Raw genomic sequence first — 27288 nt, 5'->3', positions numbered from 1 at the left:
AAGTATGGTTGGATGGCCAAAATGCAAGGAAGTGATGAAGCTGCCAGTGCACACAACGATCATGATAAAAATATTATGAAGTGCTATCCACGACACCACTAGAAATACTTTTCCACCTTTTTCATCACTCAGCACCTCACACGAGTTGCAGTGACTATCACACAGATGACTCACGAGCAGTGCTCGCCCGCATACAAAATTTGTGAAGACAGTACAATGTACATCAGTAATAATACAGCTCTACATTTTCAGAATTCTTTACGGAAAGACAACTTTGCAAAGCCATATAATGTGAGCCTATACTGAGCATGTGCATTGATGAACTGAGCACCAGCCCATACTGCCAAAATGAATTGCTGATATGATTATACGCAATGGATTAATTACGTGCTGTAATACCTCACTAGGCTCAAAATGTTTGCAAAATCATAATGAAGTACCACCTTGCCTTTTTACACCCCTGCCACATAAGTGCTAGTGCTTCTCTTAGTTTGCCAGCGTTCCTTCGTCATGTTCAAACACACGCATAAAGGCAGATGCAGGCATCAACATCACATTTTATTGGGAGTCAGTAGACTTAAAGAAACCAAAGCAATATTCTCTCAGAGGTACAAACTTCGCACGCACACTCCCCACCACATCAAGATCAGTACAAGCCACTGGCACACACCACCAGACACTCATTTCAAGCCCTGATTCACACTATTTTGTCAAATACGTGTGATTTCACACTTGCACAACCCGCGGGACCATCACATTGCAGGTTGTCTCGCAATTTCCGCACAGATTTTCAGTCACAACACCGCATTTCACCGTGATCTTCCTTCGAAACAAGGTCCCAACGGAGGTTCATGGTTATGCGGCTCAAGGGGTTTCTTCAAAAAAAAAACGCCAGCGGGGGAAAAAGATTTGCCGTCGGGTCTTCTTTTTCATAACTTTCGGGAGGGTGCCCGATTTTCGGGCGCCGTATTATTTTTTTTGCAAACAGTGACGTTCTTTTTTACAACATTGACCTGCGGCCTGAAAATAAAGAAAAACGACCCGTTCACGACGAGTGCCGCACAACCCAAAAATGCTCACGCTTACGTTCGCGACACGCATTCAGCAGCGAAATCTTGCTAACAGCCAATCATCTTCCGCGCATTGTATCATACGTGCCGCATCATCGCTTTTGCGAATGTACCAGCGGCTATGCTGTTTTGGCCATAAGCAGAAAACAGCCTCTGCTACGACCGTGATCGCATGACGTTTCTATGATGTCATTAATGCCGAGACAACTTCGAAACCTTTTCGCACTTTTGCGGACGTTTAACTCAGGAACCAGATCGTTTTGGGTCTCAAAAAGAGCATGGCCGTGTACTGCATCAAAAGGTCCTCAACATGGCTATTTCAGTTCAAAACGCCATGCAAACGTGGAACATTCCTTTTACAACTCGCTCTGTATCATGAAATGCCGCATGACAAATGCAAAGTATACACATGTGTCCCTACCCGCGCACTTAACCGTCCATTTGTGGGCGGCATTTGAGCCGCACGGTCATAAGTATTCCCTCGCTCAAAATCCCTTGAGTCTGGCCCCACCAGTGAACGTTCGAGATGGGTCGTCCAGGGTCGTCATGACCGCATACTGGCACTCCGGTGGGAAGTGTAGCGATGATTCTGCTACACGGAGAGTGGGGTAGACAAATCGAGCTACTGCAGTCTGCGATTGCTCCAATGCCGTATCTTTGCCGCGCACAAACACGAGCAGTCGAGCGACTATTGGAAAACTGGTGCACTGGAAGACACCGGTTCGGTGGTGTACTGGAAGACACCGGTTCGGTGGTGCTCTGGTAGACACTCGGCCCGGTGGTGCACTGGAAAGCACTGGGCTTGGTGGCACAGTGGGAGACATGTGGCTCGGTGGTGCACTGGGAGATACTTGGCTCGGTGGTGCACTTGGAGACGCTCGGCTCGGTTGTGCACTGGGAGACACTCGGCTCGGTGGTGCACTTGGAGACGCTCGGTTCGGTGGTACACTGGAAGACACCGGCTCTAGTGGTGCACTGGAAGACACTCGGTTCGGTGGTGTACTGGGAGACACTCAGCCCGGTGGTGCACTAGGAGACATTCAGCTTGGTGGTGCACCCTGTCTCTCGGCCAACTTCTCAAATGGTTTTACATGAAGCATGTTAAGCCTCTGAAATGTTTGCATGTAGCCCGGCTGTGCGTGGAGCTAGTCTGCACATGCTGACCAGCCAGGTGAAGTGTCTATGCATCGCCACCCGGTGGCAGTGGCCCGACTTGTCCCAAAAACACCCCTCCCCTCACCGACAGCGGCTGGCTCCGCATGTCTAACCTGGGGCTCTTCCGCGGAACAGCTGTGTGGTGAGGAGGAGGTGGCGGAAAATCAGACGCTCCTGACGGGAGGCTCAGGCCGCCGATTGCTGGCCGAGCGCTTGTTTCATTTCCCTCCTCCCCCCCCCCCCCCCCCCCCCCCCCCCACCGAAGACCGCCTGATGATAACGCGCTGCTAAACTAATTGATTACGTGTTGCTTGGCTACAGGCCTCTTCCAGCCAGCCACACTACATTCCGGCTGGCGAGCTGCTCGTGTGTTGTCCGAATCAGGGCCCAGATCTCGTTTAAACTGACACCGCTGTGGCATGGATCCAGCGCCGCTGACACGGCTCAGCACGGCTCCAGTCTCTAACGAGCGCTGCATGATCGATCATGGGTCCATTCGTGGGCAGCCGATGAGAAACTGCCCAGTGACATTCTAACAAAATCCGATTACATAGCAGCGCTCGGCACACTTGTTGCGGCTGACGGCTGGCTGAATAGCGTCCGCCGCGTGGTCAGGCGAGTGGCGTGGCCGCGTGGCCGCATGGGCGCGTTGCCTCGCCTGGGGCGATGGCTGACCCGGGCCGGGGCGAGCTGTGCTAGCTCGTGATCGGTCGCCGGCCGGGGTACGCGCGAGGTCACCTCAGGCCGAGCGATTGGTCGGCGGGCAGAGTGCGCGCGAGGTCACCTCAGGCCGAGCTATTGGTCGGCGGGCAGAGTAAGCGCGAGGTCACCTCAGGCCGAGCTATTGGTCGGCGGGCAGAGTACGCGCTAGGTCACCTCAGGCCGAGCGATTGGTCGGTGGGCAGAGTACGCGCGAGGTCACCTCAGGCCGACACTCCATGCTTCGCCTCATTCCTTCACAATAATTCGCGCGGTTTCGTGGGCTGCGGGAGATCATCACGCATCATAGTGCATTACAGATGACGGGTCACAGGTCACAAATCGCAGATCTGAGATCACAGATCACAGATCACGGGTTACGGTGACATATCGCAGATCACTTGCCTTCGCTTCAGCCACAGGCGTTTGGGTGCCGATAGTGGTTAACGCTTCTGCGTCAACCACTACGCGTCTGGAAAATCAGGGGAATGGGGTTCAGTTCCCCGCGGTGCCCGTCTTTCCTGTATGGGTGAGAAGCAGTCGACCTCATATAGCCCCAGAATCTGAGCGTGTTGTAAAGCATCAATGACACACACAGCCACACGTGCATCAAAATGATTTAACGGCAGAGCTTGACACTGGTGATGAGTGGTCATCATCGCTGCAATCACCGTTAAGTGATAACATTTGTGAAATGGTGATGGGAGCAGTCAAGCCCACTTGTCAGTGGACTGGTTGAATCATCATCCAGTATTCTGGGACCCGGCGACTCATCAGTTGTTATTTGGGACGTGTGGGGAGGCGGCCGTGGTGTCTCGGCACCCGGTCAACTTCAAGGGAGCGTTCCACATTTGCATTGGGTTTTGAACTACACTAACCGTCTTGGAGATCACTCGGTGCAGTTCGGAGCCCCGCCCTTCTTAAGACATAAATATTTCTATTTGCCGAGCTGCATGCCCACGAAGACGCGCAAACTATTTCGAGTAGACTTTTTCGAAGTCACCCAGGTTTCCATGATGTCATAATTACGTCATTGACATTCTGCCATTCTATTGGCCATGCAGCGATCAAGGTCAATCCAAATTTAGTTGTCGAGTCGTTCAAAGGTGGTGATGGTGAGCGCGATTTCCAGATATATCGGCCGTCGACTGGTTCTCAACCATTGCTGCGCAAGGTATGATGGCGCAATCAAACAATGACGTGTGGAGGAACATATTTCATAGAAAGAGATTGTGCTGTCAAGCGCGGTCTTTTGTCTTAAAATGACATCAATAGATATAAAGTGATTTTATTTCATCATATTCTATGCTGGCTTCAATATTTTCAAACGTGGAACATTCCCATTAAGCTGAGCCCCGTAGCCCGTCACAGAGACGCAAGAAACGGGGCCTCGTCCATACGAGCTTTGCGTTATGCAATGCGTGCGGCTCAGCTGCCTCCTCCATATAGTTGGTTACGGTTTTCCTCGCCGTGGAGGCACCGGATCATCAGCAGTTCAGCCTGGTCTCGACGGTCTCGCCCCTGAAGAGTTCGCGATACCCAGCGGCTGCTGAGGGTGCTGAGGTACTCAGCTCTGGGAACCCATGGGCTGCCGAGTGGAAGACTTTTCTTTTGCCCCTCATTTTTTCGCTTTCCCTCCCATCCATTTCATTTTCACGTCTTTCGCCCAATGAACTCCAATGTTACGTTCCTGGTCCTACCACCAGCCAGCCAACCCAGTCCTACTTCACCAAGGGCAACGCCACGGATTCTGAGTTGGGGCATTGTGGTCCAGGGCCGATCTGGACAAGATGGGGCCTGTTCGCAGGCGGCATTCTGGGCAGAGTCGTATTCAAGGGGGGGGGGGGGGAGGCATCAGGGCTATGTGGCCCCTTACTGAATTGTTCCGTGCTTCACCATCCTTTACATATACTTCATTGTCAACAATGATAAAATCCGAATAGGGAGCTTATAACGAGTGCATTGGGCTTCCAGGTCCGCGAAAGGGCTTGGCACAGGATCTCCTTTTCCGTGCCAGAGCCTCCTAATTCAGAACAGCATCATTCCAACTCACAAAGAGGGCATCCAAATCCAACAAATACCACATCATTCCCGAATTGGTCACCCTGACTCAGAACAGTGGCCTTCTTTGACATAAAATGGGCGTACTTCTACAGAGTAGGGCCTGCTGATGTGTGGGGGGGGCCTCCTCATCCGTAACGGGACCCTCCTAATATATAAATGGGATCTTGCGAGTCAGCAACTAGCCTCCCAACGCAAAAGCGGTCTTATGTTGATTCAGAACACGTGACTCCTCACCCTGGCAGGAACGGCGGGCATCGAGGAGAGTCGGGCCGTGTGCCTCTGGCTTTCCGGTGCTCATCTTAACCGCCGCGCTAAAATGTCCCGAGAGTGCCTGGGTAGTGCCGAGGTTTTTCGTGTGCTGAAGGGACTTTTAAATGCCGGGCGGGCCCTGAGTAACCACGAATTCCCTGAAGTGGCCGAGTGCCCATGGTGGTTTCTTGAGGTTCATTTGTCCATAACAATGGCCTCAGGATGGCCAAGTGGAACCTAGTGAGCAGGCAGAAGATAGCGAACTCTACTCATTCCGCGCAGCCGCCTTTCTTGCAAGAGGGCTTCAGGCGATCTACGAGCGATCGATCGAGGGTACGAGCGATCTTGAGGACAGGAAATGATCTTGAAAATGGTTTTCCCTGCTCAAAACTCCTTATAAATGTGGAAGAGTCCTTTTAACACGGAGAAGAATGCGTGCGTACATTTAGACACCGGTGGCTGCAAGTCTGAAAGTGTTTCCTGCAGGGTGTGTCGTTATTGTTGGCGACTGAACAAAGTGTTTGACATTGTCCCGGCGCTGCTCGATCTATATTGGCAAACTGTATACAATGAGACGCGTTTTTTGAGCATAGAAACGCCGGGTGAAGTTTTTTTTATTTCGCCGGACTCTCAGAGCGGCATCTTATTAGCTATTGAACATATCATAATTGAGCATTCCCTAGCAGATGAAATCCTCCAGCAGGTGGTAGTTTTTGAGAGGGCCGAAAAACAAGTGGTCTTTGCTTGCGTACCTGAACACATTGGGCTGGTTGGGAAGGACAGAACCGACGCTGCTGTTAAAGATGGCCCTAAACATAGCCCTCCACCTGGCTTTGACCAAGCACCGCACTCGGACTTCAAACGGTTGCCATCTGCTCGTCTGGCAAGGAGACTGGAGACACGCTCGGGATCAGATGGGCACAGATGGATACCATGGCAACGCGAAACAAACGCTGGGTGCTAAATGACACGGTGGTTGGCTGGCCTCTAACCGTGGCAACAGAAAAAGGTCAGTCCGTCTCCACCGCATCGGCCGCACCAAAGACACTCACGGTTTTCGTACGTCAGGAAACCAAGCGCCAGTGGGCCTCGTTGTGATCTCCTACTGGCAGCTGCCCGTGGGCTCGTGCAGTGTCGTCACCTGTGATCACCCACTGGCAGCTGCCCGTGGGCTCGTGCAGTGTCGTCATCTGTAAGCTGAGCCTCAACGCTGCCCCGGGGCTTACACACGGCGAAGGCTGCCCCTGGTCCTTCACGGGGGCAGAACTAATCTTTTATGCCACGGTTGTATGAGGCCCTATGAAGCACATGTTTCCAAATAGGCTGCTCATCTGTGTCATGCTCTGCGACAGCGTAGGGCTTCAGCAATCAGCTGTGATGCCTATTTAAGGCCGGATGGCTTGGAGCGCTTAGCGCACTGTCCATGCATGAGCTGAATCAATAAAGATTGCGGGACAAATTAGTATGTGCATGCTCGCTACAGTTGACGGACCCCTAAAGCTGGAATGCTTCTACTTCTTTTACAATACCTGCATCATACGGCTGGGTATGAGCACACATTCAAGTCCATGCGTTCTAAACTGTCCAAGGTATTTCCAGCATTCCATATGTTCACAGTTTGAGTCATTGTGTTTGTTTGCACTACTTGTGTAACGATGTTGCGGATTAAGAAATACACAGGAATGTACTATTCCAGGGATCCCAGGGATACGAAGAATATTTGGGCTAACATAGTTATGTAGCGTAGCAGCTTTTTTACGTCAGCCATTCTGTCACGTGAAAGTGATGCTGCATAGACGTTTTTGCGCTGAAGTTTTTGCCGCTTAGAAATGCACGCGTTAGGACCTCCTGCTTGGGAAGTTCGTCACATAGAAAACTGCATTCGAAGTTGCCAAGCAGAAGGTCAACGTCGATTTCAGGTGGTGCCGCATAGCAGCTTTCGCGTCAAAGGTTTTGTCGCGTAAGCGTTTATGCATTGTGAATAATGACGCGTAGAAGTCCTGTCATGGAAGCTCTGCCGTTTGCAGCATTTGTATTACAACTGTCGGTTTGTTCTGTCGACTCTATCTTAAATGTCAGTAAAAGGGAATACGCTACTCCAAACGGCGCATCGTTGCAGCGCTCTGTCAACGAACGAGCCTCGCCTGGCACATGCGTTTGGCAATACCAACAGCGTTTGGGCGCTTTCCTCCAGTCAAGCGTTCTTCGACCCCCCCCCCCCCCCCCCCCCCCCAGGTGGTGCCGCCACGTGCCGCCACATGACGCCCCTCCCTTCCCCGGCTGGCGCACCCATCCCCAACTGTCACCCGTCCCCGCCCGGTCCCAACGGTCGCCCGGTCAGTCATCGCAGCTTGAAGGCCGCCGACGGTCAGTTCTCGCCCCACTAGCGCCACGTAGCGGCCAGGTGCTGAAGCACGCGCGGAAGCGTTGCGGGCGGACCGCAGATACGTCGCGATTGCCGGGCGGGCCGTTGGGGCGCGTTACGCCAAGATGGCGCCGCGGCACAAAGCGGCGCGAGCGCCGGCGGTTTGGCTGTGTGCTGTGGCTGTGTTGTGCGTGTGTGCCGCGCCTGCGTGCGGACAGCGGCTGTACGAGACCGCGCCGCAGCCCTCGTCACAGGACGCGTCAGCGACGGGCAGCGGGGGCGTCAACCGGGATCGATCCGGCGGCGATAGCGTGCCGCGCACCAACCGCTTCGGCGAGCAGCGCGCCGGCGATTCCGACACCGGCGAGACGCGTGTGGGGCCCAACTATGATCCGGGCAACAAGCGGTTCGGCGGCTCCAACCGCAACCCGTACAGGGGCGGCACGGGCGGCTACCGCGGCCGCTTCAGCTCGACCAACTTCGGCTACGAGAAGTACGACCCCAACCGCAAGGTGGAGGGGGAGGGCATCCTGGCCGGGTGGCGTCCGGACCTGCAGGGCGTGCGGCGGCCCGAAGCCGCCTTCCTCAACCCGTACCTGCAGGTGCAGACCCGGCTGGGCCCCGTCAACGGCTTCGTCGTGCAGCTGTACGACCAGCCGGGCCTGCCCGAGGAGCTGTGGCCGGCCAACCTACAGCTGGAGCTGCAGAAGCACAAGCTGAACGTGTCGACTTTCCTCGGTATCCCGTATGCCCAGCCGCCAGTGGATGAGGGCCGGTTCAAGGTGAGCCAGCCGCCAGTCAAACTCGACGTTGTAAGGCATGGCGATCCGATCAAGATCTCGTCGGTGCCAGACCGGTGTTTGGTGCTAATTTTGCCTTACTGGTTGCTATTTGTGGCCTTGTCTGGTGCCAAACGCCGGTGTTAGCGGTGCGACATGCCGAGTACTAACTGGTACGGTTGCAAAAAGACGAAGTCGTAGGGGTTTAGCTGCTGTAAGCTGTGGAACGACGGACGCGTTACGGTTGCCTGCGGTCGCCGTATCACCGTATCAGCTCATTTGGGCGGCTTCTTTCCTTTAGCGCTTTTGATCAACACCTTTTTCTGCGGTGTTCGATCATTGGGACAGTTAGTCGCATTCCACTGACATTCAGTCGACATTTACTGAGCACTATCCAAGATACCATGCTTGGGCGCAAACGTGTCTGAAAACCCCGGTCACCGCCCAAACTTGTTAGTTTTTGTGATGCTGCCCGTTTCCTTAGCAACCCCTCGTGACGTTGGAAATTGATCCTGTGTTTGTATCGGCGTGGCCTAATGGGTGTACTACTTTTCCCACCTGGTGTTCCTTTACAAGACTGCGGGGCAAACATTTTTCCTGTCATTGGTACCGAGGCGTGTAACCCGAAATTTTCCGCAGGGGAAATGTGAACTTTTCTCCCAGATGTTTCGAATTTGTAACAAGGTCCCGCGAAATCGCTTGGTATCGATCGTAAGACTGTTAGGTTGGGCAGTAGAGAGGAGAACATCCCATGACTCTCCCTTGGCTATGTCCTTGATGGTGCTTATCGTCGAATCGTCTGGAGTCCTGGTGTTTTCTGTCACGTTGCCGGTCGCATTGTGCTCGGTGACCCCTGGCCAGGCTATTTTTAGCTGGTCGACTTCCGTCGCCGATGCTCGGACGATTGCTGGTATTGATCTCCACCCTTGTATTGATGGTCTTCCGCCTGTCGACGCTCGGCGCCTGGTACACGGCGGGATAGCACCCTGTCGCTCTCCCGTGCCGCGCGGCACCGCGCCGCTGCCCCAAGCGCTCTGTCGACCCGCCAGCCCGCCGCCCCGAGTGGCTCCCACGCCCCCAGAGGTCGGTCGCCTCGACGAGCCGCTCTGAGACTCCAGTGCGTCCGGTCACCTGGGACCGGACGGCGACCAGGATCCCAGGGGTCCGGTCACCTGGGACCGGACGGCTACCACCCTAGGGGTCCGGTCACCTGGGACCGGACGGCTACCACGATCCCAGGCGTCCAGTCACCTGGGACCGGACGGCTACCACGACCCCAGGGGTCCGGTCACCTGGGACCGGACGACTACCACAACCCCAGGGGTCCGGTCACCTGGGACCGGACGACTACCACAACCCCAGGGGTCCGGTCACCTGGGACCGGACGACTACCACAACCCCAGGGGTTCGGTCACCTGGGACCGGACGACTACCACAACCCCAGGGGTCCGGTCACCTGGGACCGGACGACTACCACGACCCCAGGGGTCCGGTCACCTGGGACCGGACGACTACCACGACCCCAGGGGTCCAGTCACCTGGGACCGGACGACTACCACGACCCCAGGGGTCCGGTCACCTGGGACCGGACGACTACCACGACCCCAGGGGTCCGGTCACCTGGGACCGGACGACTACCACGATCCCAGGGGTCCGGTCACCTGGGACCGGACGGCTACCACGACCCCAGGGGTCCAGTCACCTGGGACCGGACGACTACCACGACCCCAGGGGTCCGGTCACCTGGGACCGGACGACTACCACGACCCCAGGGGTCCGGTCACCTGGGACCGGACGACTACCACGATCCCAGGCGTCCGGTCACCTGGGACCGGACGGCTACCACCCCAGGGGTCCGGTCACCTGGGACCGGACGACTACCACGACCCCAGGGGTCCGGTCACCTGGGACCGGACGGCTACCACCCCAGGGGTCCGGTCACCTGGGACCGGACGACTACCACGACCCCAGGGGTCCAGTCACCTGGGACCGGACGTCGACCACAACCCCAGGGGTCCGGTCACCCGGGACCGGACGGCTACCACGACCCCAGGGGTTCGGTCACCTGGGACCGGACGGCTACCACGACCCCAGGGGTCCGGTCACCCGGGACCGGACGGCTACCACTACCCCAGGGGTCCGGTCACCCGGGACCGGACGGCTACCACGACCCCAGGGGTTCGGTCACCCGGGACGGGACGGCTACCACGACCCCAGGGGTCCGGTCACCCGGGACCGGACGGCTACCAGACCCCAGGGGTCCGGTCACCTGGGACCGGACGGCTACCACGACCCCAGGGGTCCGGTCATCCGGGACCGGACGGCTACCACGATCCCAGGGGTCCGGTCACCCAGGACCTGACGGCTGTCACGATCCCAGGCGTCCAGCCGCTGTCTGGTGTCACGATCCCAGGTGTCCAGCCGCTGTCGGAGTGGTTCCGCGACTCCTGCGCGTCCGGTCCGACCAGCCTCTCTCAGGATTTGCCCTCACACGTGCGCCGAATGGCTGACACGTGCCCAGCCACGTGGCGGCCGTGCGCGGCGGACCGTCGCTCTCGCCGAGCTCACCGCTTACCGAGGCGTGCAGCCGCAAGGACACGCAGGAAAATGATGAAGCTGATTAAGGCACGAATGTGGTGAAAGTGACGCAGAATGCTAAGAGACTTGAATACTTGATTTGATTGCGTAGTGAAAGGCAGAAATGGGTCCTTATTGAATGTTTGGTAATTCGGAATGGCATACATGAGCTTTTGGACTAAAGTACGTCTATATCTGAATCATGGCCAATAATTTCCACCAGACACACATCGGCTGTCAACTGTGTCCGTTCTGTCCTGACTGAGACGTGTCGTAGAATTGCTAAATGAGGCATGAATGAAACGGGCAGCATCCAATGGCGGTGTCACATTCGATGCTGGTGCCAGGTCTCGACTGTCACTCTACAAACGCATCGATTCCGTAGGCCAGTGGCGTGGTAAGCAAACAACTTTTGCACCCAGGCTTAGTGCACCAAGAGCACATCGAGTAATGGCATAGTGCTAGCAAAGCGCTTTCGTTCCAGTCTTCGATTGGTCATTTTGAAGACGATGTAGGCTCGGCGGCTCCGCATCTTCGTAAGTCGGTTCAAATGTGCTTCGCTTATAGCTAATGGCGTCCCGCTAGTGAATAGGCTGGTAGTAACATCGCGAGCGGGGTTAGGCTATTCACCCCTCGTTCATTTGCCAGAGTGGGTCGCGGGCATCCACGTTCCCCGGGCGGCCGTCCGGTGGACAGCGGAGGTTGGCCCCTGGGCTCCGCACACAAAGCCGTAGCTGTGCTGACTGGGCTGAACGGGGCGGTGGGGAAGGGGGGGGGGGGGGGGGAGGGAGCGCGGCGGGCGCCGGGCCGCGTGGTGGTGACCGCCGCCGCCGCCGGCGTTCCCCGATCGGTCGCTATCGCCACCGACAGGCGCTGGACAGGCGGCAGCTGGACGGCCAGCCGGACCCTATTACCGGAAGTGGTCTCCCGTGCCCGCCCTCTCCCCAGCCGCCACCGCTGCGGCACGCTCGCTTCCCTCCCCTCCCCATCCCCCCCCGCCCATGACCGGGGTGGAGGGGGTCACCGTGGGGGCAGGGCGACGTGGCTGAACGCCAGCTGATAAACGGCATTCAGTGTTCCACTGTAGCGCCCGAAGTCCAAAATATAAATTGCCGTCATCAGAGATGACCCAGATACTGTCGTATGCATACAGTTACTGCATACACCCGCCTGAGTTTTTCAGTTTCCATTGACTTGGGCACACATTGGAAAACCACACCGAAGGCGGCGTGTGTTGTCTGTACCTGGCGCGACGGTTATACACTGAGCGCGCGATCACGGTTTGAATTGTTGTTCGTGACTGATGGTAGATCAAATAAGCAGACCCAGTGATCAGTCAACATTTGACAAGGGGTACGCCGGACATCTCGGTAGGACCATGATGCCAGCAGCTTTAGTACCAACGGAACATGGCTGTCGGATGGCCTATGCTGGGGCGACGCTTTTACCGACGGTCCGGACGCGGGAAAGATCCGCTGCTCTAGAGGGATGCCATTCTCGACGCCGGACGCGTCTTCGCCGTCGGGTCCCCCGTGCGGCGCAATCACCGCCAGGAGGCGCCGCCATTGAGCCATTGAGCGCAGCCGGGCGTACGTGGTGCGCGCCTCCGCACTTTTCCAGAGGGATTATTGGTAGTGCGCGCTATGGCGTGCGCCCTGCGCTCTGTGGCATGCGTCCTGCGCTCTGTTGCTTGCGTCCTGTGGTCTACGGCGTGCGTTTCGTGCTTTGTGGCCTGTGCCCTGTGTTTGGTGCCATGCGTCCTGCGCTTTAAGGCGTGCGTCTGTGCTCTTTGACGTGCATACTGTGCTCTGTGGCGTGCGTCCTGCGCTCTGTGGCGTGCATCCTGCGCTCTGTGGCGTGCATCCTGTGCTCTGTGGTGGTACTCAGCCATCTGCGCGGCTCAGAAGCCGGTACAATAGCGCGGCGGCCGCCGGCGCGTCATGCATTCCACCGGACCGGTCGAGGAGCCTCCGCTGTGGGTGCCTCAGCGCGGGTCGGACAGCCCGAGCCCCGCGTCAAGCCGCGCCGCGTCGGGCGGTCCCGGCGGTCCCGACAGGCCCCGGCCCGGCCGCTGCCGAGAGCGGCAGTCAGTGGGAGCGGCCTCACATGGCCGGCCGTGACATGACGACCCGGCGCGGCGGCCATGACTCACAGCGCCAGCTGATTGCGCGGCGAGCGTGGCGCGCCCGCCTGAGTCAACCGGCGCGTGCAGGGGCGGCTGCAGGCACGCGCGGCCTGCGGCGGCTCAGCGTCGGGTTCGGCGGCGCTCGGCTCTGACGGCTAGTGGGTCGGCCATCTCCCGCGCCGCAGCGAGGCACGCCCAGCATTCTAGGAGAGCGAGCACATAAAACGAGACCGGCGCGAGCTGTTTGTTCTGGGCTTGCATAAATCAGCGGTACGCGGCGGCGTCCGAAAGTGCTCCTTTAAGCCCCGCGTCGTGCGACGCCTGTGAAGCGGGTCGGGCGGATTCGGGGTTAGGTGCGGTGGTGACGGTCGGCGCCGCGCGGAGGGGGCGACGCTGTCGAACGCGGTCGCCCCTGTCTCAGATAAGATACGTGCAGGTGTTGCTCCCACGCCCGGCGATGGCGTCGCCGCTTTGTGCCGTGATGCCGATACAGCGAACCCGAGGATTGCGGTCGCGGCCCGAGACGACCCCAGTCCGGCAGAAGTGGAGTGCACATCCTGGCACGTTCCGCTTGGCTCGCTCGATGTGAACTGTAGAGCCGGTTAGCGTGGTCGGCCGCCGCACGCGGGCGTGATGGCGCGGGGGCGGGGTTCCGCACGGCCGGGTTTTGTCGTGGCCCTGGCCAGGGGTGAGGATGCGTAAGGGAGATCCCTGCTGGTTCGTGACGTCACGGCTGACGTCAGCCGTTGGTTGATCGGTCAGAATGGGCCTCTGTGATGTCTTCTCCCTCCATTGGGTCCACGTAGTCAGTGGTGGTTGATGCATTACGATGCATTCTCATAAAACAAACGACCGTTTTATCGTAGATCTCTCGACACGAGAACGACCGTCGCTACACTCGTTGAGATATCGGCCACATCGTCAGGGAAAATGCGGATATGATAGCGATGTTTGATCACAGTCAGCCTTAATCTAACAAAGATTCCTGTTTATATGCTTGTGTTGCTGCGCTTTTTGTGAGTACGGCCCCATGCTTGTCGCGAGTACTAACGTCAGGCAACAACCTATGCGGGGTGTGACTGGCAGTGTTTGTGACCCATTCCTGAAGACACTGAGGAGGACGACAGCATGCCTGTTTGCTTGGCCATGCGTTCCGTCCCAAAGCGTGTAGCATTCCCAGAAACCTTCCTTCCTCCCGTCGCGAGGTCTCCTTCCGTCTGGTCATCAGGGGGGGGGGGGGGGGGGGCTAATGCGTCTAACAATAGCCCACAATGCCGACGCCCGTGGACGGCGGGCGCTGTCTGGGCGGTAACAGCCGTGCGTCCGGTGCCGTGCGCCATCTGGGTGGTACCAGCCGTGTGTCCCGTGCCGTGCGCTGTCTGGGTGGTAACAGCCGTGGTTCCCGGGCCGTGCGCCGGCATTGTGCAGGCGCCGCCGCCTGGACCGCCTGGCCATTGTCCGGCCGGCGGCACGGCCGTGCCAAATGGGTGGCTGCTGCACGTGCCAGCCGGACCCGCAGGTGGCACCGCGAGCTGGTTGAGGCGCCGCCACCAGGCCGTACCGCCTGTAGTGCTGCGAGCCGGCTAGCTAGAGGCAGCAGACCACACCACCTGTGGGGCTGCAAGGCGGCCAGCTAGGGGTGGCAAACCGTACCGCGTGTGGGACTGCGAAGCAGCTAGCTAGCGCCTGTTCAGGGGCGACTCAGGGGCGGCGGCCGGAGATGAGGCGTGTTCAGGGGTGGATCAGGTACGGCGGCCGGAGATGAGGCGTGTTCAGAGGTGGATCAGGTACGGCGGCCGGAGATGAGGCGTGTTCAGGGGTGGATCAGGTGCGGCGGCCGGAGATGGGGCGTGTTCAGGGGCGGACCAGGGGCGGCGGCCGCAGATGAGGCGTGTTCAGGGGTGGATCAGGTACGGCGGCCGGAGATGGGGCGTGTTCAGGGGCGGACCAGGGGCGGCGGCCGCAGATGGGGCGTGTTCAGGGGTGGATCAGGTACGGCGGCCGCAGATGAGGCGTGTTCAGGGGTGGATCAGGTACGACGGCCGGAGATGGGGCGTGTTCAGGGGCGGACCAGGGGCGGAGGCCGCTGATGGGGCGTGTTCAGGGGTGGATCAGGTACGGCGGCCGGAGATGAGGCGTGTTCAGGGGTGGATCAGGTACGGCGGCCGCAGATGAGGCGTGTTCAGGGGTGGATCAGGTGCGGCGGCCGCAGATGAGGCGTGTTCAGGGTGGATCAGGTACGGCGGCCGCAGATGAGGCGTGTTCAGGGGTGGATCAGGTGCGGCGGCCGGAGATGGGGCGTGTTCAGGGGTGGATCAGGTGCGGCGGCCGGAGATGAGGCGTGTTCAGGGGGGGACCAGGGGCGGCGGCCGCAGATGGGGCGTGTTCAGGGGTGGATCAGGTGCGGCGGCCGCAGATGGGGCGTGTTCAGGGGTGGATCAGGTGCGGCGGCCGGAACGCAGCCGTCCCATTAGGGCAGGCTGGCTTGGTCCAGCCCTACTTTTTGGAGGAGCGGAACAATGAAAAGGAAAGGTCGTGACAGTTTGTTTGCCATTAGAAGTATGCAACGGTGACTTTGGGTCGGTGTTATTGAAATGCAACAATTAAAGGAACCTTATTAAGTGAAAGGATTCGAAGGAAGGGAATAGAGAGGGTCAGATCATTCCGTCATCATGAAATATATATCTAGAGATAAACAGTTGCTCTTTTTGAGTTCCGTCAGTCCACGCCAGAATGATTTTGCCGCGTATTGACTTGTTACGTATGTTGCGCGCTGAGCTACAGCTGTCGCGGACCAGCCCCGGCGTCAGATGTGTATGTTATGACCTGTGGTGACCTGGGGTGGTAAACTATCCGATGGTGACCAGGCATGGCTCCAGCCGCCACCGGCCCAGCCGTGCGCACGGGCGTGTGCCTGGCAATGGCTTGACCTGCGCTGACCCGACATCTCTTCCAGCCGCCGCGCGCGCACGCGGGCTGGCAGTCGTTGTCGGCGCTGGACTTCCAGCCGGCCTGCCCGCAGCCAGCCCGCTACGTGGGCATCAAGCACGGCATCAGGGAGGTGGACGAGGACTGCCTCTACCTCAACGTCTTCACGCCCAGTGTGAGTCCTGCCGGCCGCGCCGGTTCCTGCCGTGACGCCACCGCCGGGCGCCGGCCGTCCGTTCGGGCTGCGCGGCATTCATTGTCGGCGGGCGGAGACCGTACTGTCGCCAGGTCGGCCTTTCCGCTCGGCGAGCTAGAGTCAGTCGCACTGGATGCCACAGCATTTGCGAAGCTGTGGAATGCCTAGGACTGTCTCGACAGGCGGCGGCTCTTCGCTGAAGCGAGGCGCGATGGTGTCCCATTGTCAGGCGAGCTGTGTCAGGCGTCGTCAGGTGGGCACCTGAGAGGTTTGGTCAGTGGACAAGCTCCGACCACGGCCGAGTCGCTGTTCCATATGCGATGGTAGGCCTGAAGAATTTACTCACATGGTAGGCATTTCAAAATAAAGTAATGGATCGGCGTATAATGTATATAAATACATTGCATATCATAGAGCAATGGATAGTTTCGCGATGTGGATTTTGGGTAGTGGATTCCAGGATTTTGGTACCAAGTTTCATCGCTGAAATTTTTTTGGGGGGAGAGGGTCTGGACGCGTTTTATATTTTGTAATGAAAGACTCCATGGACTAAAGTACTGGTCATATGTTTGTCAAATTTTCCCAGGATGTATGGCCAGTTACACAATTTTGTCACTTATTTTGTTTAATTGACTTACCCGAGTTGGGTTGCGATACATGCGTGCTGGCACATGTAACTGGTCTTGTTTCACATCCGAAGTTCACGAGGTTGAGTTTCATTGTTGTTGATTGGAGTTTTAGGGCGCATCGACTACTGTGGTCATTTTGCGCCTGTAACAGCTAAGTAGTTGCCTACGGCGGTAAATGACTAAAAAATATATATTAGAGGTTGAGCTTCACAAGCTACCCGAGGCAAAACATGTCACCGGATGGGAGACAGATTTCAAGTGCGCAAAATCAGGTAAAAGTACGGCGCTAGCCAAGGTTTTGTTGCGTCCTTTCAGGATGAGGTGCCTTCTGGCACGTTGAACTGGAGTTATGATTTTGGTAGTGTTGCTGCGTTTCGTAATATTGAGGGCTGTGCCGAAGGATCCTCTGGGATCCGTCATATGTCTTAAAATGTTTTCAATTGATTCCCCGGGTACGTATCTGCTAACGATCTCAGAAAGTGTCCCACGATGCTGTGAGGTCTACGTAGATTTTGTCAAAAGATCAGCGGATCTGGGATTCTGTTTTAGAATAGCACAGGCCTTAACTGAACAGGAGTTTTTTTAATATATATATATATATATATATATATATATATATATATATATATATATATATTATGCCCCTGCCGCCCAACGCGCGTCGATCTCAGCGGTACCGTTTGGACCTTGCTTTCGTACACTGTTTGTTAAACTGAAAGGAGTGCGATCTTTGTGGCAGCTTATTTGTTTTCGAGTATTGTTGGTGTGTGATGACTGCTTGTGGCTGTGTAATATTCTTATTTCTACGTTTGGTGTGAACTGATGACTTGTATTTCACGTGCAGACGTATTCTTCCAAGAGCACGGGAGCTGTGGGACGATGGCAGTGACCCCTCAACTGTGGTAACACATGTGTTTCGCCCTCCCCACTCCCCCTCAACTGTGCAGAAAGTTTGTTTCATTAGCCGTGTGTGCTATGCATGGAAAAAGGGGCTAAGGGAGCGCTGCAATATCTTTGTGTGCGTTGTGGTAAAAGGGCTCATAGGGCGCTTTAATGGGGGTGCCGATAGTGTAGTGGTTAACGCGTCTGCGTTAACCACTGCGCGTCTGGGAATCCAGAGGTACGGGGTTTGATTCCTCGCGGTGCCCGCCCTTCCTGCCAGGGTGAGAGGCAGGCGACGCCATATACCCCCAGCAGTTGAGTGCGTCGTAAAGCCCCAATGGCATGACATGACATGACAGGGTACTATTACACCCCCATGTGCGATGCATGGTAAAGGGGCTCAGAGAGTGCTATAATAACCCGGGTGCGGTGCATGGTAAAGGGGTCCAGAGTGCTCTTTGGTACCCCTGTGTGCCCTGTGTGCGGTAAATGGTAAAACAAGGGGTTTGGAGAGCGTTATAATACCCCTGTGTGCGGTTTGCGCTAAAACAAGAGATTCAAAGGGGTCTTTAATGCCCCTGTGTGCGGCGCCTGGTAAAACCAGCGGTTCGGAGGATGCTATAATACCTCTGGTCGCGGTGTATGGTAAAGGGGTTCAGCGAGGGTTATTATATCTCTCTACTCGTGGTAAGGCGACGCTGTCGAGCCTGACTGGATCAGTTGCAAAATCAAGCCACCGACTAGCGGTGGGTTTATATGGGATGATCAAATTGATAGAATGCGTCGTCACGGGTATTCGCTATTCCCAGCTTGTACCTCAGCTTCCGGCTGAAGGGTTCCGATAGCGTCTTTTCTCCCTTACAAGCATGTGTGAGTCACTACCGCAGCCGAGACTGATGCTGGGCGTCTGCATGCCTGCATCAAGGCGACCCGTCGAGACCGGTTTCCGATGAATCATCCCCGGCTACTATGACGTCACTCCTGACGAAGCGCCCTCCTGGCTGGCAGGTGTCCAGCAACGTGAGGGAGAAGTTCGCCGTGATGTTCTACATCCACGGCGGCGAGTTCACGCACGGCGCGTCCAACCTGTTCCCGGCGCACCTGCTGTCCGCCTGGGGCGAGGTGGTGGTGGTCACCTTCAACTACCGTCTCGGCGCGCTAGGTGTGTGCGCGCCGGCCGGTCGGCAGCCTCCGGCTGCAGCGCCGGCCACGCCTTTAACAGCGGCGGTGAATGGAGCCAGACATGTCAGAATCGTGGCTTTTGTTTGTTTGGCACTCTCGAACCATTGCTCTACCAGGCCGTTGATATTTCTCGGCTGCATGCCCTTTGCCTTTCACGGGCCATTGATCACGACGCAAACGCTCTTGGCCTGCCGTTAGCGGTCGCCAGGAGGCGCAGCCTTGCTGGACGACCTTGTCTCGGCACCACCCGTGCCTCCATCAGAGCGCCCACACCGCATTATGAATGACTTCCCCACGGGCGTGACGTACTCGGCTCTGGTGTTGTTTCCATCACCAAATAATCCCAGCTGCCTGGCCGCGCTGGCTCACGCCCCGACATGACAATGGTGAGGTGATGGCGCCATTGTGCTGTCACGCACCGCCAGTGAGGAATATATGGCCGGACAGGGGCCGAAGAAGCGCCGGCCAGGAATGTGATGAATGGTATGGGAGACTGCGAGGTGGACAAAGAGCGGTGGATGCACGTTCGATGACGTGATAGAACTTTCGCAAAATGTTCCGCACGCCATACGGGGATCGATCCTGCGTCATAACGCACTAAAACATGTTTTGAATTGATACAGTTTTTTCACTTTCCACTTTCCCCCGTAATCTTGAGGCTAAAAGTGATTCTTGCGTGGAGAGAAAGTGACGCCTCCGAAGCCGACACCGCAGTTGTGCATCCGATAGCTGACGGGCACCGTGACCTTGCAGGCTTCCTGAGCACCGCCGATGAGTACTCCCCGGGCAACTACGGCATGCTGGACCAGGCGATGGCGCTGCGCTGGGTGTACGAGAACGTGCACTACTTCAACGGCGACCGCCAGCGCATTACCGTGTTCGGACCGGGCGCGGGCGCCGCCAGCGCCGGCCTGCTGGCCGTGTCGCCCAAGACGGCGCACATGGTGCACCAGCTGATCGGAGAGGTCAGGCTCGGTGGGGAGCTGAGTGCCGCGCGTCGTGAGGAGAGAGGAGGTGCGGGCGGTGTTAGGGGAGGCGGAAGGTGTTGTATATATATATATATATATATATATATATATATATATGTATGTATATATATATGCGGGGGTGGGGGTGTATATGTGTGTGTGTGCTTGTTTGTTTTTGCCGAAATCCTGCCCTGGTTATCGTGATCATCGCTTCAGAGCGACCCAACGCCGTCTCCGCGCTCGCTTCTGTAGCGGTGTTACTGCGTTCGCAGAGTGGCTCGGCGCTGGCCGAGTGGGCCGCCATCTACGACGAGTACCGCGTGCAGAACACGTCTCGCATATTTGGAGACAAGATCGGCTGCATCTCCGACAGCAGCTACAAGCTGCTCAATTGCCTTAACAAGGGTCGCAGCGCTATAGAGATCGGCAACGTCGAGTTCAAGGTACCGGGCCTTGCACACAACGGTGCTGGTGACTAAGGCGGAAGTACAACCGATCTTGACGTTGGATACGCGTCGCCTGCTGGCTCAAGCTAGTCTAGGCGTTATTTCAGTCCTGTGTTCCCTTTGTTGGGTTGGTTCTTTTGTAACCTATGTAGTTTGGTAAGAGTTGGCAGAATGTATGTCCTGAACCAGTACCAGTTGTTTTGTGTGGCATGAAGAACGTGTACTTCCCCTCGCAGTCGACTCCTGTTTTGAGCCCCGTACTGATGAGCACGCACCCTCCATGGCACCCGGGACGTCCCCTTCCGGGCCCTTCTCCCGCCCCGCCACGGTCTGACGGCGACCGCCGCGCGCCGCCAGCCGGACGTCGGCACGTTCCCGTGGGCGCCGTTCGTCGAGACGAACGTGACTTTCCCGGGCAACGACTGGTACGAGGAGTGGCACCAGGAGGACTGGCGCTTCCTGCCCGACTTCCCGGAGCGGCTCTTCAGGCGCCGCGAGTTCAGACAGGGCCTGAGCGTGCTGACCGGCGCCAACCGGGACGAGGCCGCCTTCTTCGTCTGTGAGTGAACTCCAGACGATCTTGTCGGGCGCCTGTCGTGTTCAGTTTTACTCTGGATGACTTTGCCGGGCGCCTGTGAGGTCAGTTTCACTTCGGACGACCTCGTCGGGCTCCTGTCGTGACCAGTTTTACTCCTGACGACGTTGTGTGGCGCCTGTCATCCTCTGTTTTACTTCTGCCGACCTCGTCGGACGCCCGTCGTGTTCTGTTTTATTCCTGACAACCTTGTCGGGCGCCTGCCGCGTTCAGTTTTATTCCTGACAACCTTGCCGGGCGCCTGCCGTGTTCAGTTTCCCTCCGGACGACCCCGTCGGGCGCCTGTCGTGTTCAGTTTCGGCACGGGGCGAGCTGTGGACGAGGCAGTGTTCTTATTGTTTGTATGTGTAGATGCATGCGTTCCGCCTCAGTTTCCTTCAGGTTCGGGGCCCTGTTGTGGCGTGCGGTTGGGGTGTACGTCCTTTGACTGCCCAATGGCATCATGCACAGACTCTCTTGACTGTGTCCGTATGTCGCGAGACTGCGCACGGACGGTCTGTTCGTGGAGCGCCTGTCGGCATGGTGGCCGTGTTGGCATGTCGCCGGCTGACGACATGGTATCCCCGTGTTTGTAGACCCCTGATGGCGGTGTCCGCTGAGTACCTCCTAAAAGGACGTCCGTTGGCTGCCCCCCCCCCCCCCTTCCCGTCTAGTGGCCCGTGCCAGTGATGTTCAGGGAGCGACTCTCAGCAGGATTTCTTCTGAGTGTCTATGACAGGGCGTCCTATGGCTGTCACTTCAGGGTGTTCGAGTGTCGCTGACAGGATGTCCTACGACTGTCACGCACAGGATGTCTGAGTGTCCCTGACGGGGTGTCTGAGTGTCCCTGACAAGATGTCTGAGTGTCCCTGACAGGATGTCTAAGTGTCCCTGACAGGGTGCCTGAGTGTCCCTGACAGGGTGCCTGAGTGTCCCTGACAAGGTGCCTGAGTGTCCCCTGACAGGGTGTCGGCGTGTCGGCAGACGGCAACCGCTCGCTGGCGCCGGACTTCGTCGTCACGCAGCGCATGCTGGACGACAAGATCCACGAGTGGGTCAAACAGTACAACTACACGCTGAACCCGGACGGCGTGTACGACGCCATCCGGTACATGTACACGTACTGGCCGGACCCGCACAACCGCACCTGGATCCGCGAGATGTACATCGATGTAAGTGCTGCGGTACACGGCGGGTGGGCACCACGCGCGCTCCTCGCCGCGAGCGAGCCGCGCCGCGTTTGGCAGCGGTGGGGGCTGGTTTGTTGGGTAGTGCCTCGCCTCTGCTGTTGGCCGGTAGGTGAGGCCATTCGCCGTTCAAATATTCTGTCCGCCTCGTTATCCACGTCATCGTCACCATCCGCTTCCGCGAGCGAGACGACCCGTGCAGTCATTGGGATTGAGTGGCGGAGATACGGCAGATTCAGCCCGGGCTGAGGTCAAAAGTCCACATTCATGAATGGCGGCTAGTTAACAGTTGGACGCGGCGGGCGCGTCACTGCCTACAATTTTACAGTGGGCCATCAATCAGGCCGTGATTGGTCGGAGACAAGACGCTCATCATCGCGACCAGGCGTGACGTCAGTTCAGTTTGAGACCCTCCGTCTAGAGTTGCTGTCGTCAGCCGGGGGCGGGGCGCCCGTCCAAACTGTCCGCGTCCAAACTCGCCACCATCGCTCCGCTCGACCGCCCGCGCCCGTCATTGCCTGTTCCAGTTCCTGTCGGACGCGCTGTACAAGGCGCCCGTGGACAGCATGGTGAAGCTCATGGTGGAGCTGGGGGGTGACGACGTACCAGTACGTGCTGAACACGACCGTGGAGGCGCTGAAGGCGCCGCTGTGGCGCGAGGTGCCCCATGACCTCGAGTACTAATTCCTGACGGGCGCGCCGTTCATGGACCCCGGTGAGTAGCAGCCGCGGCCTGGCGTTGGCCCGTGGCATGGAAGTCATCTGGACGAATGTCGCGCCGTTTACGGAGTGTATAACTGCTGCCCAGTGGGTCACTCAGGGATGTGGAAGACGCTTAGGCGGGCTTGTCACGCCCAGCGAAAGGAAGGAACATGTTGTATTTATTTAAGCCACTAAGGGCTTAATATAAATGTTGGTATTTTTAGAGGTGAAATAGGCCGTAAAAGTTGCCCCCTCCCGGCTTTTGACCGTCCCTGGTGGAGGACGTCCGGTAAGGCTAAAATAATCAGTGGGGGTTGTGTAAGTCACGCGAGCTTAGTCACGCGTTTCATAACTTTACGCATCTGGTCGTCTTTCAGAGTTCTTTGCGGAGGACATCAGAATCGGTCGGCAGATTTGGACGGAGGGTGATCGCAACATGAGCCAACTATTCATGGAAACGTTCTCCAACTTCGCCAATACGGGTGAGAACCACGTCGACTGTTCGCTCACGTGCCTTAAGCCCAAAGCCGGTGAAGCTAGGTGCGTGCGGTCTGGCGGGACGATGGCAACACCGCGCGCCGCGCTGTCTCGTGGACGGGGCGAACTGCAAGCGGCGCGATCGATGGCCCCGTTTACAGGCGTCATCGGCGCTGTTTCGCCCCCAGGCGACCGACGCCGCGGCAGATCTTCGACTTGGTCAACTGGCAGCCGGCGCTGGCTGGCGACCTGCGCTACCTGAGCATCAACAACACCTTCAACAGCACCATCTTCTCCAACTACCGGCAGACAGAGCTGTCGTTCTGGAGCCAGTACCTGCCGACGGTGGTGGGCCACCTGGTGCCCACCTACCGGCCCTCCACTGAGGTGAGATTCGCGCTCAACCATCCACGGTCGCCCCGAAGCGGTGGCTGGCTGCATTGTGCTTCGGAACGCGCTCCTTGAAGGCCACGGACTCTGAGAGTGTATGGACTGCCCAGCTGCCTTTTGCCTGGTTAAATGGGCTTTAACTGAAAGTTGTGTCGCGATTTGTAGTCGATGCAAACGACGGCTTTGATGCGATATGAATTCTGAAACTGCCGTTTATGCTCGACATTGGTGTGTGGGCGGCCAAGTGCCTGGAGTTAAGACCTGGACCCAGATATCGCAAAGTCATTGGGATAGTAGTAACGCCATTCTTGCGATCGGTTGTCAGCACGCTTGGCCGATGCTTGCGGTTGTTTTCGTGACGTGTGTTGTTGTTCCCAGGCTGCAGCCAGCTCATTCACTTCTACGTGTTACGCTGGGTAATGTTTGCAGTTCTGGTGGGAGCCGCGCGAGCCGCTGCAGATCGCCTTCTGGTCTGTGACGTCACTGGCGTTCCTTTCTGCTCGTCATCGTCGAATCTGCTGCTGCCTATGGCAGGGTGCCAAAAAGTAGTGATCTCAGAGAAACTGCATTGAATCTTGACGAAATAATCATTTGTACGCAGCGCGTGCTCACGCATGACGTAATTTAGTGGTAACGTATGTGTAATGTTTACACAGCACACGCTCCCGTAACGTTGATGCGCCAACAAATCGTCGACAGGCCACTGAAAGGAACTTTGATAAAAGAAATACCTTATCGCATTTTGGAAACTAATGCATTTGAGGAGACCGGCCGCTGTGAATAAGTTCGATTTTAACGTACGTAAACCATGGGGATACGATAATTGACAAGGATTATACGATTATAGGTATGCACATCCATTTTTGTCCCCGTTTTCTAGCACCATTCTCTACGCCTTGCAGAAAAACGGACCAGTTCTACGAGGAGTCCTTCATGGAGGACCACTTCGAGGTGCGCGAGAACAGCCACTTCGCGGCAAAGCCGAGCAAGCCTCCGTCGGTTGCATCGCTGAGCGGCGGCGCCGCGGGCTGAGGCCGGCGCGCGGCCGACGCGCGCTCGGTGGCGCGCGACATCCAGATGGACCGGCGGCGCCGCTCGGACTCTGGCCGCCAGGTGACCGGCTCTGTGCAGCAGGAGGCCTGCCGAGAGCCGCTGGTGCGCGACCCGCCGCCGCGCGTGCCCAGCAGCCAGGCGCAGAGCGTCACCGAGCTGGAGCCGCTGCGCGGCTCGGCGCCGTCCGAGCCGTTCACGCGCAGCCGGAGCGTGCGTCGGCGCGCTCGCGCGACACGGTCCAGTACGCCACGCTGGAGCACACGGCGCGCTGGCGGCGGTTATTTAGCGCCGCGGGCGGCGCCGGCCGGCGAGCAAGCGACCCGCTCGACCCGCGTCGCTCGGGCGGCGTGCCGTGCTGCCGGCGGCCGGCGGCGAGCGCGTGCAGCCGCAAGAGACAGCCCCGGCCCAAGGGGCGTTCGCGCCAGTGCCGCACGCCAAAGTCGATCCCCAACATGGTGGAGTACGAGGAACGGCCGCCCGACGCGTATCCGGCCCAAGTCAACACGAGGCGCTGGACCGCGACGACGAGTCGACCTCGTTCGCGGCCCGGCACGCCTAAGGTGCCGCACTTCCAGTTCGTCGAGCCGTCGACGTGGTGCAGCTGCCCAACGACTACCAGTACAACTCAAACCCGAACCTGGCGGCGCCCGAGTGGCGGCCGCCGCGTGCGGGCGCGGCGCCGCCGCCGCGGCCCGTCGGCTACACGCCGCCCGCGGTGCGCCCAGTGGCGCCCGACCGACCCCCGGCGCCGGCGCCGCGTGCCGCGCCGGCTGCCGCGCCGGCTCGCGCCGGCGCGCCTGCCTCCCCAGCACCAGGCGCAGATTGTGGTGCAGCTGGCGTCGCGCTCGCAAGAGCCCAGCCGCGACCCGACGCCCACGTTCCGGCAGAACGGGCAGCCGCTGCCGGCAGAGACGCCGCCGCCGGCGTACCGGCGCGCGCGCCTGCCGCCGCCTCGCCGGACGGCGAGAACAAGCGCGTGTTCGGCCTGCTGCAGGAGAACGTGCGGCCGGCGGCGCCGGGCGACGGCTGGCGCGCCGGCGTCGACACGCCCACCACGTCTGGCGGCTACCCGCCCACCATGTCGGAGCGCAGCCTGCCGGAGACGCCGACGGCCTCGACCGACCGGAGCTTCGACAGCGGCGCCGAGCTGGACTACCGCGGCCAGCCGCGCCGTTACGTGCCGCCCGAGACGGCACTGTGAGGCGCCGGCCCGCCGGCGGCGCGAGGCCGCTGCGTCGGGCACGTTCAGAGCCACTGCGTCGGGCAAGTTCGTAACCCGTGAAGTGCATGTGACAGTGTTGCGATGCGTCGTCTGACAACGCTCCGAGTCGCAGTCATGCCACGTTCTGAGCTACAGTCGTGCCACGCCCTGAGCTACAGTCGTACCACGCCCTGAGCTACAGTCGTACCACGCCCTGAGCTACAGTCGTGCCACGCCCTGAGCTACAGTCGTACCACGCCCTGAGCTACAGTCGTACCACGCCCTGAGCTACTGATCCGCAGCGGGAGGAGTCACTGCCCTGCGGTGTCGTGATTGCTTCACAGTAGTGCAGTACTGTGAGTCACTTGGTGTAGTGCTGTTAGTTACTCTTGTGTCGCCTGAGGCTACGTTCCACATGGTCAGGTGGTCCGCTGGCCGCCTGCGGGGTCCGCGTGGGACTGTTGTGTCCGCGGTGTGTCCGCTGGCGGGAGAGTTTAGCGCGTCCGTAAGATGCTTTGTTTCCGTGAGTGTGGACGTGAGTTGACACTCCGGAGTTCAGCGTTACTGAGAACTGCGGACACACGAATCACTATTGGTCATTAAGTGTTTTTGCCCTGTATTATTCGCACTAACGGTATGTTTTATATGTGGTGTGTTTTGATCCCACGATTAGGGTGTGTCGTAACCCTTAATGTCGCTGTGTTCGAGGTGTTTGTGTTACTCTTCGTGTCTCCATCGTTGAGGTGTCGAGGAGCATTTAAATCAGTCAAGTGTCCGTACAGTATGTTACAACCTTGTAATATGCCAAAGCAGCCATCATGAAGGTTAGGTTTTGTGGCTCGTGGATTGGGAAATAAGTGCGTCGGATGTCTAATATTTTTGATCAACGGATTTATTATATGCCACTACTTAATGTTGGACTCCTACTTATGTCTATGAGCACGAAATATCCGGCGTCCTACATCGTGTGCGTGTTATTTCTGACCCGTACCACTCCAGGATGTTGTGTTAATGTTCTTAAAGGCCAAATGTGCTCTTGACATATACATTCACGCTCTCATCCTGGCGTTGAAGTGCGGTTGTAAATGTACCTAGATGCATGCGATGACCAATTTAGCATGTATTTTCCATGTACTTTACACTGAGTGAATGGGATCCGTCCATAATGCCTTTACATTATGCTGCGGGGCATACCTGGGCAATGTGACATGGTTACATCATCCCGGTCATTTGATATCACCGTGCCTTTGACTATTGCTGCTATCAGGGTAATCAATTGGCATTTACTTGTCACTAACGGCCATCACGAAATGATTGCGAGGGTATTGTTAACGGTGATGCACAAGCCTATCGTGTTTCTGATCCACCAAGTGTGATGACAGGATGTAAT

At 57.8% G+C, this 27288-nt stretch overlaps 1 pseudogene; it reads left to right on the top strand.

Annotated features, from left to right (window-relative positions):
• Positions 1 to 7701: 7701 nt before the first annotated feature.
• LOC119097931 (neuroligin-4, Y-linked-like) lies at positions 7702 to 24676 on the top strand (annotated as a pseudogene).
• The last annotated feature ends 2612 nt before the right edge of the window (positions 24677 to 27288 follow it).

Source organism: Pollicipes pollicipes, unplaced genomic scaffold (genome assembly GCF_011947565.3).
Source record: "Pollicipes pollicipes isolate AB1234 unplaced genomic scaffold, Ppol_2.1 Scaffold_1598;HRSCAF=1875_pilon_pilon_pilon, whole genome shotgun sequence".
Lineage (NCBI taxonomy): Eukaryota > Metazoa > Arthropoda > Thecostraca > Pollicipedomorpha > Pollicipedidae > Pollicipes > Pollicipes pollicipes.
This window is presented reverse-complemented; position numbering and strand designations above follow the sequence as displayed.